This window comes from Ovis aries, chromosome 13, assembly GCF_016772045.2.
Source record: "Ovis aries strain OAR_USU_Benz2616 breed Rambouillet chromosome 13, ARS-UI_Ramb_v3.0, whole genome shotgun sequence".
In the NCBI taxonomy this organism is placed as follows: Eukaryota; Metazoa; Chordata; class Mammalia; order Artiodactyla; family Bovidae; genus Ovis; species Ovis aries.
The window spans coordinates 81,119,104-81,139,651 of NC_056066.1; the positions used below are offsets into that span (position 1 = coordinate 81,119,104).

At 48.0% G+C, this 20,548-nt stretch overlaps 2 non-coding genes across 2 annotated transcripts; both read left to right on the forward strand.

Moving 5' to 3' along the window:
* Positions 1 to 6,197: 6,197 nt before the first annotated feature.
* Positions 6,198 to 6,277, forward strand: LOC114117659 (small nucleolar RNA U2-19). The gene has a single exon (XR_003591324.1). It is a non-coding gene; the product is annotated as a small nucleolar RNA U2-19 (small nucleolar RNA).
* Positions 6,278 to 6,415: 138 nt separating this feature from the next.
* LOC114117658 (small nucleolar RNA U2-30) lies at positions 6,416 to 6,487 on the forward strand. The gene has a single exon (XR_003591323.1). It is a non-coding gene; the product is annotated as a small nucleolar RNA U2-30 (small nucleolar RNA).
* Positions 6,488 to 20,548: the final 14,061 nt, after the last annotated feature.

Consider the following 20,548-nt stretch of genomic DNA (forward strand, 5'->3'; position numbering starts at 1 on the left):
AAACTAGGCAACTGGCTACATGGCTGCAAGTCTCCCTGAAGTGCCAGGTCCAGACTGGGTTTCAGACCTATTCTTCTAAAAAGAAATGAGATTAAGATTTTAATCATACAAGACTCAGATCTAAAACTTGGATCTCAGAAATACTTCCAATTCAGTGTCTATACTCCAAGCTGGGGCAGTCCTATGCCCCATTTTGACAGAAAGTTATCATAGTCAGTGTTGCCTAGTTCCCTAAAATTAAAACTGAGCGGGACTCTGTGGGGCTCTGGAGTACAGATCTGCTCCGTGTTCTCCATTTCTTATCTGTAAGATCTAGACTTTGTTCAGCCTCCTTGGCCTTCCCTGAATTCCAAAGCAGAGATTCAAACAATTGCTAATCAGGGAAGGGAGGGGATACAAAAACAGAAACCATCAAAGGTTGGTACAGCCTCCAGACAGAGTCCTGGTTCCTACTCAGAGAAATATGCGTAACAATGTCTTTGAGCCCCCACCCAGGTAAAAGACATCAGACTGAACACAAGATTCCTGGAGCACTGCTCTGTTGCCTCACCGCCAGCTAATCAGAAGGGGTCACAAACCCTGTAACCCTCACCCCAAATGCTGCCTTCTGTTTCCAGGGACCAGAGATGACCATCCTGTTAGGTCTTTTGTTTGGCCCTTGACTATTTCATCTCTGAGAGGGACCAACTAAATTGCTACAACTACAAGGGTAACAGCTGGTTTCAGATGTAAAAAAACCCCAACTTAGATCAGGTAGAGAGACTTCTGCTCTGCTAGGCAGGCCTATGCCCACGCACAGCAGGAAGAAATCACAGAAGAAAGAGACCTCCGCCCCGATTCCCAAAAAGTATCTTGAGTATGAAGTCTCTCAGGGGGCCTATGTGCTGTGTTAGGGGAAAAACGTTGTTTTTATGTAAATCACTCAGGGGTAATCAGGGAGTCCCTGGCCAAGATAAAAAAGGCTAAATCCAAAAAAAAAAAAAGTCTCAAAATTAATTTGAGTTCTGCCAACAGTCCCTGTGGTTAACAACGATAATTTCTACCCTGGTGGGCCTTCTAATAGTGCTACTATTAATACTTATTTTTGGTCCATGCATAGTAACTAAGCTTGTTGCCTTTATAAAAGACCGCGTCAATACCGTCCAACTGATGGTACTGAGGCAACAGTATCAGGCCCTGCCCCAAAATAAAGAGGAAGATTCCTCTATGAAGCTGAAGACGGGGAATGTTAGGACCAAACTGAAGCTAGGACAGGCTCTAAGGGGCAGGCCCGCAGGCAGTGTAGCTAGACCAATCAGAAAAAATCATCCCCGTAGCCTCCGCCCACGCCAGACCCGAGCCAATCCAGATAGGGATGCGAGGTTTAAAAGTCCTGCGCACGTAAGGTTTAACCAATCAGCTATGCTGTTACAAAAACAAAGAACCGTCTGTATAAAAGTATATGTGATTCAGAACTCAGGGCCCTTGTCGGATTCCACTGTGCTGGATGAAACCTGGGCCCTGGCTGGAGCTAGTAATAAACCCCTTTATGCTTTTGCATTGCTGTGGACGTCTTATTCTCTCAGTTTTGGGGACTCGGACTCTGGGCATAACAGTCTGACCCTTTGCAGCCCCATGGACTGTAGCCCACCAGGCTCCTCTGTCCATGGGATTCTCCAGGCAAGAATACTGGAGTGGGTAGCCTATCCCTTCTCCAAGTGATCTTCCCGACCTAGAAATCGAACTGGGGTCTCCTGAATTGCAGGCGGATTCTTTACCAGCTGAGCCACCAGGGAAGCCCGTCCCTGCCCCTAACCATGCCTCCACTCACAGGTGCCAGGCCCACTCACACCTGAGTCACTTGACTGGATATGATGGCCTCAGTGCTTGTCACCGCTGCTCTAATCCCACCCCTCCATTTCCCCAGGGACATTCAGAGAGGCTGGGTGGCCCAGCCAAGTTACACGGCAAGTTGCATGTAGCTGGGACCGGACCCCAGACCTCTGAGCTTCCAGCTTGCTTGTTGTCACTAATATATGGGACTTCCAGCCTCCAGGACTGTGGGAAAATAATGTTTGTTGTCTAATCCCCTTGATCTATGGTGTTTTTGTTATAGCAGCCTGAACAGGCTAAGACAGTCCCTGCCTTGGCATGCTGGAAAGATAAGCCTCCTCTCTACCTTCAGAATTTCTTGCCAAAAATGAAACAAAATTTTTAAAAAATGTTCCTGCTTAAACAGACTCCAGAAATGACTAAATAGAGATTCTTTCTCTTCCTTCATAAGAAAATTTATAGGTTATATTTCTATGTATATTAGATTAAATCATATGGCCTTTTATTGTGACATTTAAAAATTTCTGTTCTGCATCATTTCACAAAGGAGTTAAAACAGAAACTTGGACATATTTTATGGAAATAATTATTTAACTCAGACTCTGCTTTGTTAACATTCAGAGAGTTTCCATGAGAATTATACTTTTAGGGGAACTCACAGGCTACCTAAAGAGATGCTAGATATATCTGAAGGAAAGAAAAAGTAATTTGGAAATCTACATGCACCCCAATGTTCCTAGCAGGGTTGTTTACAATTGCCAAGATTGGGAAGCAACTCACGTGTCCATTAGCAGATGAATGGATAAAGATATGTGTGTACATACAATGGAATACTACTCAGCCGTAAAAAAGAGGGAGATCTTTGCCATTTGAAACAATGTAGATGGACCTGGAGGGTATTACACTTAGTAAAATGAGTCCAATGACAAATACGTTATGTGTGCTATCATTTACAAAACATGCAGAATCTAAAAAATAAAACAAACGAATGGCTATAACAAAACAGAAACAGACTCAGATAAGGAACCAACTGGCGGCTGCCCGTGGGAAGAAAGAAGGGCTTCCGAAGCGGAGAGAAGGGGCTAAGAGATGCGAACCAGTATGTAGGAAATAAATAAGCTATGCGAATATACCGTACACCGCAGGGAATATAGCTGGTATTTTACAATAACTATAGAGTATAATTTATAAAAATGTCAAATCACTATGCTGTACACCCGAACTAATATAATATTATAAACAAACTGTACATCAATAAAAATTAATTAATACTAATTAAAGAGCTGCGAGATCAGGATTAATAAACCATTCTGTGAAGAGCCAGATAGTAAATGTTCTGCTGGGGGCAGGGGAGGGAAGCTGGGCATGGAGTTGACGGGGTTAACGCGCGTCCGTGTTGCCACTGCTCAGCTCTGCTGTTATAACACAAAAGCCACAGACAGTCTGTGAACCAAGGAGAGCACTGTGTTCTCAGGAAACTTTATTGCATCTACCAGAGGATGGATGTTAGTGGAACCTACTGTGTAATCATCTTAAGATATATGCAAATCTAAGCATCACGCTGTAGCCCTTAAACTTATACAGTGACGTGTGTCAATTATTTCTCAACAAAACTAGGGGAAAAACTTAATAAACAGTCTAACCTTTGAGCCAATAATCTCATCCTGAAAAATCTAACCAGAAGTAAATCTGAAACATGGAAAAAAAAAAAAAAGTTTAACACACAAAGACGTCCACAGCAATCTCTCCTGTAAACGATGAGCACTGGGAGCAGCTGAGAGGGCTGTAGGTCTGTGTTCTACCAGAACTCGCGCGCAGCAATCCTGATGCCCGGAGCGATGATCTGAGAAGGCGGGGGCCTCGCGAGGTGGTCTGTCCCGTGGGTGGAGCCTCCCCGAGCGGGAGGGCACAGAATCAAGGAGGCCCTATGTCCTTCCACCGAATGGGAACGCAGTGAGAAGTCTGCCACCCAGGAGGGCGCCCTCACCCCGCCACGCTGACCTGGGTCCCAGGCCTCCGAATCCAGAACCTGGGGAAATCAAGTTCTGTCGTTTCACCCAGGCTGCAGTGTTTCATCACATCAGCACACAGGGGAGGGGAGGACACACCGCGAGGCTGGCACCAATACACGCACACCGCCGTGAGGAGACAGACCCTGTTGCTGTTAGCCGCTCAGTCACGTCCAGCTCTCTGCCACCCCGTGGACGGCAGCCCGCCGGGCTCCTCCGTCCATAGGGTTCTCCAGGCAAGAACACTGGAGTGGGTTGCCATTGCCTCCTCCAGGCGATCTTCCCAGCCCAGGGATCGAACCCGAATCTCCTGCCTGGCAGGCGGATTCTTTACCATCTTGGGAGCCGTAAAACAGGCAACTAGTGGGGAGCTGCTCTGTAACACGGGGAGCTCAGCTCCGCGCTCTGTGATGGCCTAGAGGGCTGGGCTGTGGGAGGGGGGGAGGTCCAAGGGCAGGGGACACGCGCGCACGTGTGGCTGATTCACGTTGTACAGCAGAAAGCAACACAGCACTTGAAGTCATTATCCTCCAATTAGAAATAAATTTAAAAAACAGAACCCTTAAAAAAAAATACTGAAGACGGCCATGCTCACACGTTAGCTGCCTAGAAAATGGGAACGTTTGGAAGATCTTCCCTTCTGATGGTCTGCTGGGGTGGTGGTTGGTTTTAATTTAATTAGGAAACCCTCTTTTCTCTGCTGAGCCACCTGGAACAACCAGAGAACAGCAAAGCCGTGTGGCCCAGTGGTTGGGTGGGGTGGGGTGGGGTGGGTCTCACCCCCGCTGTCTGGTGAGACCTCATCAAGGTCCGGTTTCCTTTCCCGTAAAACAAGAACGATATTAAGTTCCTCTCTCAAAGGGGAGGCCTAAGAATGACCTGAGTCAGGGCGTAGAAAAAAATGAAAATATGGAATGACCGTGTTGTACACCTGAAACTGATATCATACTCTAACTCAGCCATACTGCAATTTTTAAAAAAAAGAAAGAAAAGGAAAAGGAGCATGCTGTTCCAAGTGCTCAGGAAAGGCGAACTCTCCTCCCGCCTGGTGGAAACGGGAAGCGCACTTCGGGAAATACAGGTGAGTTACTTGCTCTGTGACTCTTGATTTCCTTAACAAGTTCCTTCCAAACTAAAAGAATCACGCCTTCAGAATAATGCCTCCTGGAATCTTAATAAAGTTTGCACGAGCTACGAGCTCCGTCGCCTCAGTCGCATCAGACTCTTGCGACCCCACGGCCTGTAGCCCCCCAGGCTCCTCTGTCCGTGGGGTTCTCCAGGCAGGAATACTGGAGAGGGGTGCCATGCCCTCCTCCAGGGGGTCTTCCCCACCCAGGGATCGAACCCAGGTCTCCTGCGGCGCCTGCATTGCAGGCCGGGTCTTTACCGCTGAGCTACCGAGTAAGCCAATGAAGTTTTCATAAATTTGTTTTTTACGAAAACTTTTATTTTTTTATTAGTTTAAGCAATTACCCTTTAGTTTTCAATTACATTTTTCTATCTTTCCCTGTCTTTTATGAAGGTGATACTAAAAGCCAACTGTATTTTTTTTTTCAATTCCCTTAACCGGCAAGATCAAAATTTGATATCCACCCATAGCGTGGCTATGATGACACCAGCTTTTTTCAATCTTACTGATGACTGAGATTCCAAACATCTGAGCACCCTGCCCCCACCCGACGGGTCTCCCGGGATGGCTGCCGTCAGCTGCTTCTGCGCTGCGAGTCCTGCCCCCGGCTGCCTCCTGGTAGAAGGTTCTTCTCGGCGGCGGCGGCCTGTCTTTGGGTCCCGTCGGTCCGTCTGCGGCCGTCAGCGCGGGGCCGCGTGGGGCGGACGTTTCGGGGCACGTGCTGTGCGCGCTGCCCCTTCGTGGAAGAGGTGAGAGTCCTCGCCGTGCTTTTCCGGGCGGCCGGCTGCTCTGCCCCGCTTGCCGCCCCCGCGCTCTCCAGTGCTCATTGATTCCCTAACGTCGGCCTGGAAACCCGGCCGCCCGCGCCGCGCCGGGAGACTGCGGCCTTTGTTCCCTGCCAGTCGCTATTCCGGGAGAAGCCTGCCGCCCGGTGGACCGAGGCTGCATTACCCTCGCCTGGAAGAAATTTCCTGGAGCCACCGCTTAAGGAAGAACGGGCTTTCCTGAACGAAGCTCAAGTTCTCTCTACCCGGCCGGGTTCCGAGGGCCCCAGAGCGCTGCAGAGAGAGCAGTGCAGGGGCGTCGAGGGTGCTCTGCGGTGCGGGTCCGAGGTGGGCCCCAAGGCTAAGAGGACACCCCTCCCAGGCTGTCTCTTCAGTACAATGGGCCCGCAGGCCCCACACCTGGGAGACGGAGGTACAGAGCTCAATACAGCCTGTGCTCCCTGGCATGAATAAGAGGCCAGCAATCGGCGATGAAAGTGGCCAAATCCGAGCATCAGAAGACCACCCAGTGTACCTGATGCATGATCTCTGTAGTTCTGAGAAGCAAAAGAGTAATTTAAAATAAGGGGTGTGAAGGTGGGGGTGGGGGTGTGTGTAGGTGACTGGATAATTACGGGGCTCATTGGTGGGTAAGTGAGAGTTAGCTGTGGGTGTGCTTGTATGAAAGGCTGATCAGTTCTGAGCAATAATGAAAAGATTTTACTGCGGAACTTTATATAACTATGAAGGTTTCTACACTTGATCTGAGCTCAGAATTTTAAAAAAAATCAACATTCACTACAATCAGTTCTTGTAGAGAATGATGTACCCAGAATATATATTACATATAAACGATTTTTCAAATCTTCTAACTAATAAAGTACTAGTTCACAGCTAGCACGATAGAAGTCTGGGTGCATTGCACCATGAAGAGTTGCTTCAGGGGCTATTATCATTCTCTCTCTCTCTCTCTCTCTATATATATATATATATATATATATATATATATATATAGTGGTTCAGTTGTGTCCGATTCTTTGCGACCCCAGCACGCCAGGCCTCCCTGTCCATCACCAACTCCCAGAGTTTACTCAAACTCATGTCCATCGAGTCAGTGATGCCATCCAACCGTCTCATCCTCTGTGGTCCCCTTCTCCTCCCACCTTCACTCTTTCCCAGCATCAGGGTCTTTTCCAAGGAGTCAGTTCTTCACAACGGGTGGCTAAGGTAGTGGAGTTTCAGCTTCAGCATCAGTCCCTCCAATCAATATTCAGAACTGACTTCCTTTAGGATGTGTATATATACATATATACGTGTTTATATATGTATATATATATACATGTTTTTGCTATATATATGTTTTTGCTCTTTTGCCACTGGAGGCCTAATGGTTGGGACTCCAGGCTCCCAACGCAGGGTTTCAAAGCCTGGTCCGGGAACTAAGATCCTACATGCCACGAGGTGCAGCCAAAAAGTTTAAAAAAAAAAAATCTGGCTTGCGGGATCTTAGTTCCCCCTGGAGGGGCTGAACTCCTGGGCCACCGCAATGAGTGTCAAGTCCTAACCACTGAACTACCAGGGAATTCCCTTAACAATATATTTATCGTCTCCTATTTATCACTGATTCAAGCCCTTGCGACTCTACCATAAAGTTCAATTGCTATAATTTAGGCCTAAAGTCTGGGGGAAAGTAGCACAATAAAAATGGGTTTCCCTTCTGAAAAATAAAAGAAAAAATAAGTGTGAGAGATAGTGACTCACATGACTAAACAGTTCCACTTGCTCTTACATACACACTCAAAAGAACTGGAAACAGATATTCAAACAGAAACACATACACGGAAGTTCCTGGCAACACCATTCACAACAGCCGAAGCGGGGAAACACCCCAGACACCTATCAAAGGATGGAAGGAAGATAAGCAAGTGTGCTCTGTCCTTTCAGTGGAATATAATTCAGCTGTAAACAGGAAGGAAGCGCTGATTCCTGCTGCCACAGGGATAAACCTTCAAAACGTGATGTGGAGACTTCCCTGGTGGTCCAGCGGCTAAGACTCCATGCTCCCAGTGCCCAGGTTCAATCCCTGATCAGGGGACTTGATCCCACGTGCTGCCACTAAGACCCAGTACAGTCAAATAAATGAAATAATTACTTTTTTAATAATAAAACTTTAAAAATAAAACTTTTTAAAAAAAAGGTAATGCTGAGTGATAGAAGCCAGACAAGAAGGTCTCATATCGTATGATTCCACTTGTATGAAATATCCAGAAGAGGAAAATGCATAGAGACATTTGTATAGTTCTTACTACTGATTTTCAGCATTTAGGATCAAGCTAAATAAGGATGGGGGACTTCCAGGTGGCTCGGTGGTCAAACTCTGCCTGCCAACGCAGAAGACACAGGTTTGACTCTTGGGTCAGGAAAAGTCCCTGAAGTAGGAAATGGCAACTCATTCCAGGATTCTTGCCTGAAGAATCCCATGGACCGAGGAGCCTGGTGGGCTACAGTCCGTGGGGTCACAAAGAGACACGACTGAGTGACTCAACAAGAAGTAAGGATGGACAATGTGCTCACGGTTCCAGAGCCCAGACTAAGTGTCGCCAGTTTTGAACGTGGAGCAGGAACTGCAAATGGCATAAAGTGAGAAGCGGAAGGGAGAGAGGGGATGAGACAGCCGGGGGGCAGCACCTCGTTATCATCGTGTCACAAAGAAGGGGGGCAAGAGAGGGCACGTGTGAGGAAGCAGAAATGAGACACAGTCACTGCTCAGGCTTCTGAAGGTCCGAGAGCCGCTGTTCTCAACGGAAGCAGGACCCTTGGAGAGGCTTTCCTCACGTAACCGGCAGACCCTCCACCTCGGGGGGATCTGGGGGCAGGAATGCTCGCCATACCGTCCCGCCCAAAACGCCACTGAGAAACATCGCAACGGGCAAAGTAAAAATCCTGGCGCAAAAGAATGCAGAGGATTCGAGATTCAGGAGCTAGGAGCCGTCGCTGGTAACGCAGGTAGAAGCTTAACCGCTCTTGCGTCACAAGGACAGGGCTGGTGGGGCACTGGGGAGAAAGCAGGCAAGACCCTCGCTTTACGTTACAGACACTATTTGGTTGTGTTCACAGTCTGCGTAGATGATGTCGTTTATTTTCACGTAAGTGGCCGTGTCAACAGTGGGGAACCGGCTATGACTTAGGGCATGCTATCAGCTACTATCTTTCACTTGAATTTTTAACATTTTCTAATGCCACATGGCCTTCAGTTTCAAAGGCAAATTCAGCTTGGAACAACAGAGCAGCTGCCTGCTTTTCATGGGAAGAAAACACATCATCTGAAGCCACATGACTCACATCTCATCCCAACAAAGGAGCACCCACATCTCTGTTTGCCTGAGGACGGGCGCCACCTTGTGGCACGGTTTCCCTGGCTGCCCATCCAGGCCGCCCTAAGTGAGATTCCAGGAGCATTTCTGCTTTTGCAGGATCACACTACTGGAAATTTGGTGCGTACAAGGGAACTCTTCACATGTATCCAGTTCACAATGTTAGATTTGCATGATTCAGATTTGCATAAAATAAGACCTCGCTGTGTCGGCTGAGGTCCAGCTACGAGGATGCTACTTCAGAAAATCTGTAAACTTCTCAAGCCCTGGCGTCCTTTATATTGCAGATGGAAGGAGGCCAGTGAACTGGCTGTGATTTATGATTATTTGTTTTATATTAAGGATCAGCAAAAAGCAATAAAAAGAGTCATTAAAGGATTCCATTTTCCAAATCGCTACACTTGCCTGCTCACCTTCAAAATCTAACCGATGATAGTGAGAGAGAGTTAATACAAGCTCAGCCGAAAGTTCAAGTCTTGCTGTCGATTTCTGACATCTCCTTTCTGCTTCTGGTTGGTAAAACCACGGATCTTGTCCTGTTGCAGCTTTGTGCCCCGGGTCTGTCATGATGATGAAAACTCCTTAACTAGCTAAGCAGCACCTCTGCAGCCTCTTCAGTCCCTGCCCTGGCAGAAGATTCTCCTAGTCAAGTGGATCCCACCTCCTGATGGTGCCTGAAACGGGTCCTGCTGCCTTCAACCTCCAGAGGGTAGCTAGAAGGTAACAGCAGGTACAAACCCTCTGAGCTCCATGTACGAGTCTCAGATTGGATGACCCTTCTTCCAGGAAGCCCCCCGCCACCCTTCTCACGGGGCTCAGATGCACCAACAAGTGAGGTCTTCCAGGAATTGGGACTCAAGTTCAACACTGCGGCATGAGCCACCCCACAGAGTCTTAACTCATGCGGAGGCACACAGGTGCGTGCTCAGCCGTATCTGACCCTTTGTGACCCTCTTCAGGACTGTAGCCCGCCAGGCTCCTCTGTCCATGGGAATTTCCAGGCAAGAATCCTGGAGTGGGTCATTTCCTCCTCCAGAAGATCTTCCCCACCCTGGGATCGAACCCCAGTCTCTGCATGGGCAGGCAGATTCTTTACCACTGAGCCACCCAGGAAGACACACTAGGAGGTCGCAGCAGGGACTCAGTGACCAAGCACCGGGATGGCCACGTCGAGTTCGGAGCTGAGGGTGTGGCGTGAACATCAGTCCAAGCAGGCCAATCCTCGGCTCAGAGCCTCGGGTGACTCCCCATCGCACTCAGAGCAGAAGCTGGATCCTTCCAGAGCCCAGCTGCCCGGGCCCGCGTGCCTCCTCCCTGTTCTGGAGGAGCCCAGGGCCTTTGCACGGGACACGCCGGGCCAGAGCTACCTCCGGAGGCTGTTGGCGGAGTCACCTGAGAAGGGGGGTTCAGGGAGGAGGAGGAGTGGGGAGACGGGAGGGCAGGAGGCGGAGGCTCCCCGCGTGGAGGACTGACCTCCCCCCACCCCCTTGCCGAGGTGACCGACGACCCTGGACCCTCCTGCCCACACCCTCGCATAACCCAGGAGGCAGAGGCACCCCTGTGCCTGTTCTCAGAAGCCAGCTCTGAGGCAAAGTGAGGAGACGATGCGGACCCGTCTCTTTCTTACTCTTTTAAAAATTAAACTGAGTTTCGGGCATTCCTGGAAAAAAAAACAAACAAACAAACATTAAAACAGAAGCATTGTCATTCTTCTCCAGGGTTAGAGTCAATAACTAATGAACATAAAGCCTAGCTCATGGGGTGCTGGACTACAGAAATGTTAAGTATTTCAATTAAATCCTATTAATAAAGTCTCAGAGTTGCTATATCGTTTGCAATAACACACATCATTATTGTTCTGTCTTAGAAATTTTGTTCCAAATAGTTGAATAGCAAAGCTGGTTGGCCGAGTAAATGAAGTTTGTTTACAAACAGTGCCACCTGATGGCGTAGCTTAACACTTTCCAGGGTCCTCTGGTGGGCTTCCCTGGTGGCTCAGTGGGTAAAGCGTCTGCCTACAGTGCGGGAGACCAGGGTTCGATCCCTGAGTCGGGAAGATGCCCTGGAGAAGGAAATGGCAACCCGCTCCAGTACTCTTGCCTGGAAAATCCCATGGACTGAGAAGCCTGGTAGGCTACAGTCCATGGGGTCGCAAAGAGTCGGACACGACTGAGCGACTTTCCCTTCACTTCAGTGTTAAGATATCTGGGGTTTGGTCAGTTCCACTGGGAGAACAATCTGTAATCATACAAAGTGTTCAGTTATTGACTGTCTTTAAGAAGGCACCTGTCACATACAATTTGGCGAGAATGTGCTCATCATCTTCCTCTTGACTAGAAGCTGGTTTGGCTCCAAATACACACAAATTCCAGGAATGGCATTAGCTTAATTCACAGAAATATTGACATTTCACAACACTCATGTATAACCTGTAGCCAGCTACCCAGCTGTCTGTTAAAAGCACAGACCTGGCTCAGTCCCTTTACCAGCCAAGAGCAACTTACTAACTTCTCTGCATCTCAGCCTCCCCATCCACACAGTGAGAATAAACTCTGCATGTAAAGTCCCTTAATTTTTTTTTCTTTTCAAATGGCTTTTGACTCAGCAATCCCACTCCTAGATATACACTCAAAGAACCCTGTTATGTATTAATATATGTTTTTTTAATATTTATTTGATTGGTTGGGGTCTTAACTTTCAGCATGTGGGATCTTCCTCGCGGCACATGGCTTCACTTTCCACACTATATGTACATGGAGTGCTGCCACGCTCAGTCACGACTCCGCAGCCCCATGGACTGCAGCCCGCCAGGCTCCTCTGTTCCTAGAGTTTCCCAGGCAAGAATACTGGAGTGGGTGGCCATTCCCTACTCCAGGGAATCTTCCAGACCCAGGGGTCGAGCCCAGTCTCTTGCGCTGGCAGGTGGGTTCTTTACCCCGTGAAAGTGAAAGTCGCTCTGCTGCTGCTGAGTCGCTTCCGTCGTGTGCGACTCTTCCCGACCCCATAGACGGCAGCCCACCAGGCTCCCCCGTCCCCGGGATTCTCCAGACAAGAACACTGGAGTGGGTTGCCATTTCCTTCTCCAATGCATGAAAGTGAAAAGTGAAAGTGAAGTCGCTCAGTCCTGTCCGACTCTTAGCGACCCCATGGACTGCAGCCCACCAGGCTCCTCCATCCATAGGATTTTCCAGGCAAGAATACTGGAGTGGGGTGCCATTTCCTTCTTCAGGAGATCTTCCCGACCCACAGATTGAATCCGGGTCTCCCACATTGTAGGCAGACGCTTTACCATCTGAGCCACTAGGGAAGTTAAATAAGCAGGGTGACAATATACAGCCTTGACATACTCCTTTTCCTATTTGGAACCAGTCTGTTGTTCCATGTCCAGTTCTAACTGTTGCTTCCTGGCCTGCATACAGATTTCTCAAGAGGCAGGTTAGGTGGTCTGGTATTCCCATCTCTTTCAGAATTTTCCACAGTTTATTGTGATCCACACAGTCAAAGGCTTTGGCATAGTCAATAAAGTAGAAATAGATGTTTTTCTGGAACTTTCTTGCCTTTTCCATGATCCAGCGGATGTTGGCAATTTGATCTCTGGTTCCTCTGCCTTTTCTAAAACCAGCTTGAACATCAGGGAGTTCACGGTTCACCTATTGCTGAAGCCTGGCTTGGAGAATTTTGAGCATTACTTTACTAGCATGTGAGATGAGTGCAATTGTGTGGTAGTTTGAGCATTCTTTGGCATTGCCTTTCTTTGGGATTGGAATGAAAACGGACCTTTTCCAGTCCTGTGGCCACTGCTGAGTTTTCCACATTTGCTGGCATATTGAGTGCAGCACTTTCACAGCATCATCTTTCAGGATTTGAAATAGCTCCACTGGAATTCCATCACCTCCACTAGCTTTGTTCGTAGTGATACTTTCTAAGGCCCACTTGACTTCACATTCCAAAATGTCTGGCTCTAGATGAGTGATCACATCATCATGATTATCTGGGTCATGAAGATCTTTTTGTACAGTTCTTCTGTGTATTCTTGCCACCTCTTCTTAATATCTTCTGCTTCTGTTAGGTCCATATCACTTCTGTCCTTTATTGAGCCCATCTGTGCATGAAATGTTCCCTTGGTATCTCTAGTTTTCTTGAAGAGATCTCTAGTCCTTTCCCATTCTGTTCTTTTCCTCTATTTCTTTGCATTGATCGCTGAAGAAGGCTTTCTTATCTCTTCTTGCTATTCTTTGGAACTCTGCATTCAGATGCTTATATCTTTCCTTTTCTCCTTTGCTTTTTGCCTCTCTTCTTTTCACAGCTATTTGTAAGGCCTCCCCAGACAGCCATTTTGCTTTTTTGCATTTCTTTTCCATGGGGATGGTCTTGATCCCTGTCTCCTGTACAATGTCACGAACCTCATTCCATAGTTCATCGGGCATTCTATCTATCAGATCTAGGCCCTTAAATCTAGTCCTCATTTCCACTGTATAATCATAAGAGATTTGACTTAGGTCATACCTGAATGGTCTAGCGGTTTTCCCTGCTTTCTTCAATTTGAGTCTGAGTTTGGTAATAAGGAGTTCATGATCTGAGCCACAGTCAGCTCCTGGTCTTGTTTTAGTTGACTGTATAGAGCTTCTCCATCTTTTTCTGCAGAGAATATAATCAATCTGATTTCGGTGTTGACCGTCTGGTGATGTCCATGTGTAGAGTCTTCTCTTGTGTTGTTGGAAGAGGGTGTTTGCTATGACCAGTGCATTTTCTTGGCAAAACTCTATTAGTCTTTGCCCTGCTTCATTCCGCATTCCAAGGCCAAATTTGCCTGTTACTCCAGGTGTTTCTTGACTTCCTGCTTTTGTATTCCAGTCCCCTATAATGAAAAGGACATCTTTTGGGGGTGTTAGTTCTAAAAGGTCTTGTAGGTCTTCATAGAACCGTTCAACTTCAGTTTCTTCAGTGTTACTGGTTGGGGCATAGACTTGGATAACTGTGATATTGAATGGTTTGCCTTGGAAACGAACAGAGATCATTCTGTTATTTTTGAGATTGCATCCAAGTACTGCATTTTGGACTCTTTTGTTGACCATGATGGCTACTCCATTTCTTCTAAGGGATTCCTGCCCACAGAAGTAGATATAATGGTCATCTGAGTTAAATTCACCCATTCCGGTCCATTTTAGTTCGCTGATTCCTAGAATGTCGACGTTCACTCTTGCCATCTCCTGTTTGACCACTTCCAATTTGCCTTGATTCATGGACCTGACATTCCAGGTTCCTATGCAACATTGCTCTTTACAGCATCGGACCTTGCTTCTATCACCAGTCACATCCACAGCGGGGTATTGTTTTTGCTTTGGCTCCATCCCTTCATTCTTTCTGGAGTTATTTCTCCACTGACCTCCAGTAGCATATTGGGCACCTACTGACCTGGGGAGTTCCTCTTTCAGTATCCTATCATTTTGCCTTTTCATACTGTTCATGAGGTTCTCAAGGCATGAATACTGAAGTGGTTTGCCATTCCCTTCTCCAGTGGACCACATTCTGTCAGACCTCTCCACCATGACCTGCCCATCTTGGGTTGCCCCGCGGGCATGGCTTAGTTTCATTGAGTTAGACAAGGCTGTGGTCCTAGTGTGATTAGATTGACTAGTTTTCGGTGAATATGGTTTCAGTGTGTCTGCCCTCTGATGCCCTCTTGCAACACCTACCATCTTACTTGGGTTTTTCTTAACTTGGGTGTGGGGTATCTCTTCATGGCTGCTCCTTACCTTGGATGAGGGGTATCTCCTCCTCCGCCCCCCCCCCCCGCCCCTGCCCTTCCTAGGCCCCTGGGCAACCACTCCTTGGGCATAGGGTTGCTCCTCCCGGTCGCCACCCTGGCCTTGGGCACCACCCCTGGCCTCGGACAATCTGCTTATCAAATTCTTGCCCTCCAGCTATCTCCACACCCTCCACCCCCACCCACCTGCACACCCAATAAAAGAAACAATCATTTAAGTAGTCCATACCAAACCTCTCTCAATCCTGTCTACCTTTTATTCCTCTAAAGTACCTGTGAGTGAAGTGAGTGAGAGAAGTCAAGTCTCTCAGTCCTGTCCAACTCTTTGCAACCCCATGGACTGCAGCCTAACCAGGGTCCTCTGTCCGTGGGATTTTCCAGGCACGAATACTGGAGTGGGTTGCCATTTCCTTCTCCAAAAGTATCTGTACCACCCACAATTGTCCTCTATGTAAAACTCCTCTCACTCAACTTATTGCTATATAAGGAGAATAAGGAGCGGGGTGGGGGGGGGGGGGGGGCTTCCCTGGTGCTCAGTAGTAAAGAATCCCCCTGCAATGCAGGAGACCTGAGTTCAAATCCTGGGTCAGGAAGATCCCCTGGAGAAGGAAAAGGGAACCCACTGCAGGATTCTGGCCTGGAGAATCCCATGGACAGAGGAGCCTGGTGGGCTACAGTCCACGGAGTCACAAAGAGTCAGACAAGACTGAACGACTAAGCAGAGCACATAAGGAAAATAGAACTAACCAGCGGTGAGTGCACATTCCATTTGTTGCCATGGAAATGCGTATGTTGAGAAACTCCAAATAATTTCAAAGGTATGAGGTTATTGAAATAATTCCAAACACCCACCTGTCTTTCATGACTTGCTGGGTTAGAATAAACCACATATATTATCCATGCATCCAACCTACCAACAAATATCCCAAGCTCTGCAGAGGCCCAGGGGATACACTGATAACAAATGTCTGCCCTCCGGGGGTTCACCTTCAAATGGGGACGACCAACCAAACCTGCTCATTGTGATGCCAGGCAGTGCTGAGTGATGCAAAGAAAAATACCACCAGATCCAGAGACGGAGGGGGCTGGAGACCCGGGGGTCAGGGACGAATGAGCACGTGAGTGTGGACTACCCGGACGACTGAGGAAAGGTGTCTAGGAGGCTCCGGAAGGAAACCCGAGTCCCCTGTGTCTGCTGTAACCGACGGGAAGGGCTGGGGAAGCCACTCAGGAAGAGAACAGAGCCACGGGCAGGCTTGGGTTTCATTCTGAGTCATGTGAGGTCACTGGTGGTTCGAGCAAGGACCGAGGTAGCACTGTCTCTCTCGGGAAAAGACAGGTGTGGCAGCACGTGGAGGCGAGGCTGAAGGGGAAGAGGTTAAAGTGGGGAGGGGGCGGCTGGAAGGAGGGTGTCCTCTGGGTGTGGTGGCGGCCTGGCTTAGGGTGGCAGTGATGGGGGTGCCTGGAGACAGCCCCGCGTCCGGTGTGTTCTGAAGGGAACAGAAAGAGCAGGCTTGCTCTTGGATTAGACAGGGATGAAAGACGGGCACAGAGGCACTGAAAGGGCTTGGTCCATCCCTGGGGGGCGGGGGGTGGGCGGCCATCAGGGGGTGCGTGCTGCGCTCAGATGCCAGCTGGGGGCCTCTGGTGCAGACGTGGAGAGGCAGTGGGGAGGGACACACCTGGCTCGGAGCAGGGCCAGGGCGAGGCTTGGGGCGGGGCCAGTGTGGACAGAGGCCTGAACACTGGGATCCTGCTGCTTCCTGCCGGGTCGGAGGCATGGAACTAAAAGATCCACCTGCTCTTGCCGGGGGTCCTAGTGAAAAGCCCTGGGGTGCTGAGAAGGTAATCAGTCTACTGCGCATGCTGCCTGTGGAGCAGGAAACTCTTGGCTCAGTTAGCGACGAGGTCAAGGGTTCGATCCCCATGTGGGCCGCTCTTTGGTCGCCTCTGCAAGGAGGCTGCCCACTGTTTTCGGGCTTCCCAGGTGGCTCTGCGGTTGAGAATCCGCCTGCCAGTGCAAGGGCGCGGCTTCCATCCCCGGGTCCTAAGATCCCCTGGAGTAGGAAACGGCAACCCACTCGTGTTCCTGCCTGGAAAATTCCATGGACAGAGGAGCCTGGCGGGCTACAGTCCACAGGGTCACAGACTCGGACACGACCACAACCGAGCGAGCGTGTGATGGGATCCCTGCTGCCCTTTTGAGGCTCTTTTTGGTCCCTCCGAATTCCAAATAGTGTCTAGGAGCCTTAGCTGACTTCTCGCTCTTTTGAGTTGAGTCACCTGGTGTACTCCGGAGGCCCTCAGCTTTCTCCTCCTACTCCCGAGCCTGCGGGACAGGGGGCTGGGGCCATGCCAGACGGCTCTGCCCACTGCAGCCTGTGGGACCACAGACATGCGGCAGTTTGATGTGTGTACAAAGGTCACGATGAAATTTCAGTGACACGGAGAAACCACAGAAAAGAAATGTGATTTTTTTTTTCCTTCTTAGGTACAACTTTTCACAAACTCAAGAGGTTGGAAATCTTTTCACACAAGTATGTCCCATTCAACGTGGGGTGGCTCCTCTCGGCCCTCCAGCGCCTGCAGAGCCACCGCTCCCCGGGTGGTGCCTCCCGGCGCCCCTGACCTTGGACGCAGGGTAGCTCCTCTCGGCCGCGCTTAGTGAGCCGCAATCTGATCAAACTAGGACCACAGGCTTGTCTAACTCAATGAAACCAAGCCATGCCTGCGGAGCCACCCAAGAAGGGCGGTCATGGTGGAGAGGTCTGACAGAATGTGGTCCACTGGAGAAAGGAATGGCAAACCACTTCAGTATTCATGCCTTGAGAACCCCATGAACAGTATGAAAAGGCAAAATGATAGGATACTGAAAGAGGAACTCCCCAGGTCAGTAGGTGCCCAATATGCTACTGGAGGTCAGTGGAGAAATAACTCCAGAAAGAATGAAGGGATGGAGCCAAAGCAAAAACAATACCCCGCTGTGGATGTGACTGGTGATAGAAGCAAGGTCCGATGCTATAAAGAGCAATATTGCATAGGAACCTGGAATGTCAGGTCCATGAATCAAGGCAAATTGGAAGTGGTCAAACAGGAGATGGCAAGAGTGAACGTCGACATTCTAGGAATCAGCGAACTAAAATGGACCGGAATGGGTGAATTTAACTCAGATGACCATTATATCTACTACTGTGGGCAGGAATACCTCAGAAGAAATGGAGTAGACATCATGGTCAACAAAAGAGTCCAAAATGCAGTACTTGGATGCAATCTCAAAAATGACAGAATGATCTCTGTTCGTTTCCAAGGCAAACCATTCAATATCACAGTTATCCAAGTCTATGCCCCAACCAGTAACACTGAAGAAACTGAAGTTGAACGGTTCTATGAAGACCTACAAGACCTTTTAGAACTAACACCCCCAAAAGATGTCCTTTTCATTATAGGGGACTGGAATACAAAAGCAGGAAGTCAAGAAACACCTGGAGTAACAGGCAAATTTGGCCTTGGAATGCGGAATGAAGCAGGGCAAAGACTAATAGAGTTTTGCCAAGAAAATGCACTGGTCATAGCAAACACCCTCTTCCAACAACACAAGAGAAGACTCTACACATGGACATCACCAGACGGTCAACACCGAAATCAGATTGATTATATTCTCTGCAGAAAAAGATGGAGAAGCTCTATACAGTCAACTAAAACAAGACCAGGAGCTGACTGTGGCTCAGATCATGAACTCCTTATTACCAAACTCAGACTCAAATTGAAGAAAGCAGGGAAAACCGCTAGACCATTCAGGTATGACCTAAGTCAAATCTCTTATGATTATACAGTGGAAGTGAGGACTAGATTTAAGCGCCTAGATCTGATAGATAGAATGCCCGATGAACTATGGAATGAGGTTCGTGACATTGTACAGGAGACAGGGATCAAGACCATCCCCATGGAAAAGAAATGCAAAAAAGCAAAATGGCTGTCTGGGGAGGCCTTACAAATAGCTGTGAAAAGAAGAGAGGCAAAAAGCAAAGGAGAAAAGGAAAGATATAAGCATCTGAATGCAGAGTTCCAAAGAATAGCAAGAAGAGATAAGAAAGCCTTCTTCAGCGATCAATGCAAAGAAATAGAGGAAAAGAACAGAATGGGAAAGACTCTTCAAGAAAATTAGAGATACCAAGGGAACATTTCATGCACAGATGGGCTCAATAAAGGACAGAAGTGATATGGACCTAACAGAAGCAGAAGATATTAAGAAGAGGTGGCAAGAAGACACAGAACAGTACAAAAAGGATCTTCACAACCAAGATAATCACGATGGTGTGATCACTAATCTAGAGCCAGACATCTTGGAATGTGAAGTCAAGTGGGCCTTAGAAAGTATCACTACGAACAAAGCTAGTGGAGGTGATGGAATTCCAGTGGAGCTATTTCAAATCCTGAAAGATGATGCTGTGAAAGTGCTGCACTCAATATGCCAGCAAATGTGGAAAACTCATCAGTGGCCACAGGACTAGAAAAGGTCCATTTTCATTCCAATCCCAAAGAAAGGCAATGCCAAAGAATGCTCAAACTACTGCACAATTGCACTCATCTCACATGCTAGTAAAGTAATGCTCAAAATTCTCCAAGCCAGGCTTCAGCAATACGTGAACCGTGAACTCCCTGATGTTCAAGCTGGTTTTAGAAAAGGCAGAGGAACCAGAGATCAAATTGCCAACATCCGCTGGATCATGGAAAAAGCAAGAGAGTTCCAGGAAAACATCTATTTCTACTTTATTGACTATGCCAAAGCCTTTGACTGTGTGGATCACAATAAACTGTGGAAAATTCTGAAAGAGATGGGAATACCAGACCACCTAACCTGCCTCTTGAGAAATCTGTATGCAGGCCAGGAAGCAAGTTAGAACTGGACATGGAAGAACAGACTGGTTCCAAATAGGAAAAGGAGTACATCAAGGCTGTATATTGTCACTCTGCCTTTTTAACTTCTATGCAGAGTACATCATGAGAAACACTGGACTGGAAGAAACACAAGCTGGAATCAAGATTGCTGGGAGAAATATCAATCACCTCAGATATGCAGATGACACCACCCTTATGGCAGAAAGTGAAGAGGAGCTAAAAAGCCTCTTGAAAGTGAAAGAGGAGAGTGAAAAAGTTGGCTTAAAGCTCAACATTCAGAAAATGAAGATCATGGCATCCGGTCCCATCACTTCATGGGAAATAGATGGGGAAACAGTGGAAATAGTGTCAGACTATTTTTCTCTTGGCTCCAGAATCACTGCAGATGGTGACGGCAGCCATGAAATTAAAAGACTCTTGGTCCTTGGAAGAAAAGCTATGACCAACCTAGACAGCATATTAAAAAGCAGAGATGTTACTTTGCCAACAAAGGTCTGTCTAGTCAAAGCTATGGTTTTTCCAGTAGTCATGTATGGATGTGAGTTAAGACTGTGAAGAAAGCTGAGTGCCGAAGAATTGACGCTTTTGAATAGTGGTGTTGGAGAAGACACTTGAGAGTTCCTTGGACTGCAAGGAGATCCAACCAGTCCATCCAAAGGAAATCAGTCCTGAATATTCATTTTAAGGACTGATGCTGAAGCTGAAACTCCAATACTTTGGCCACCTGATGGGAAGAGCTGACTCATTGAAGACCCTGATGCTGGAAAAGATTGAGGGCAGGAGAAGGGGATGAC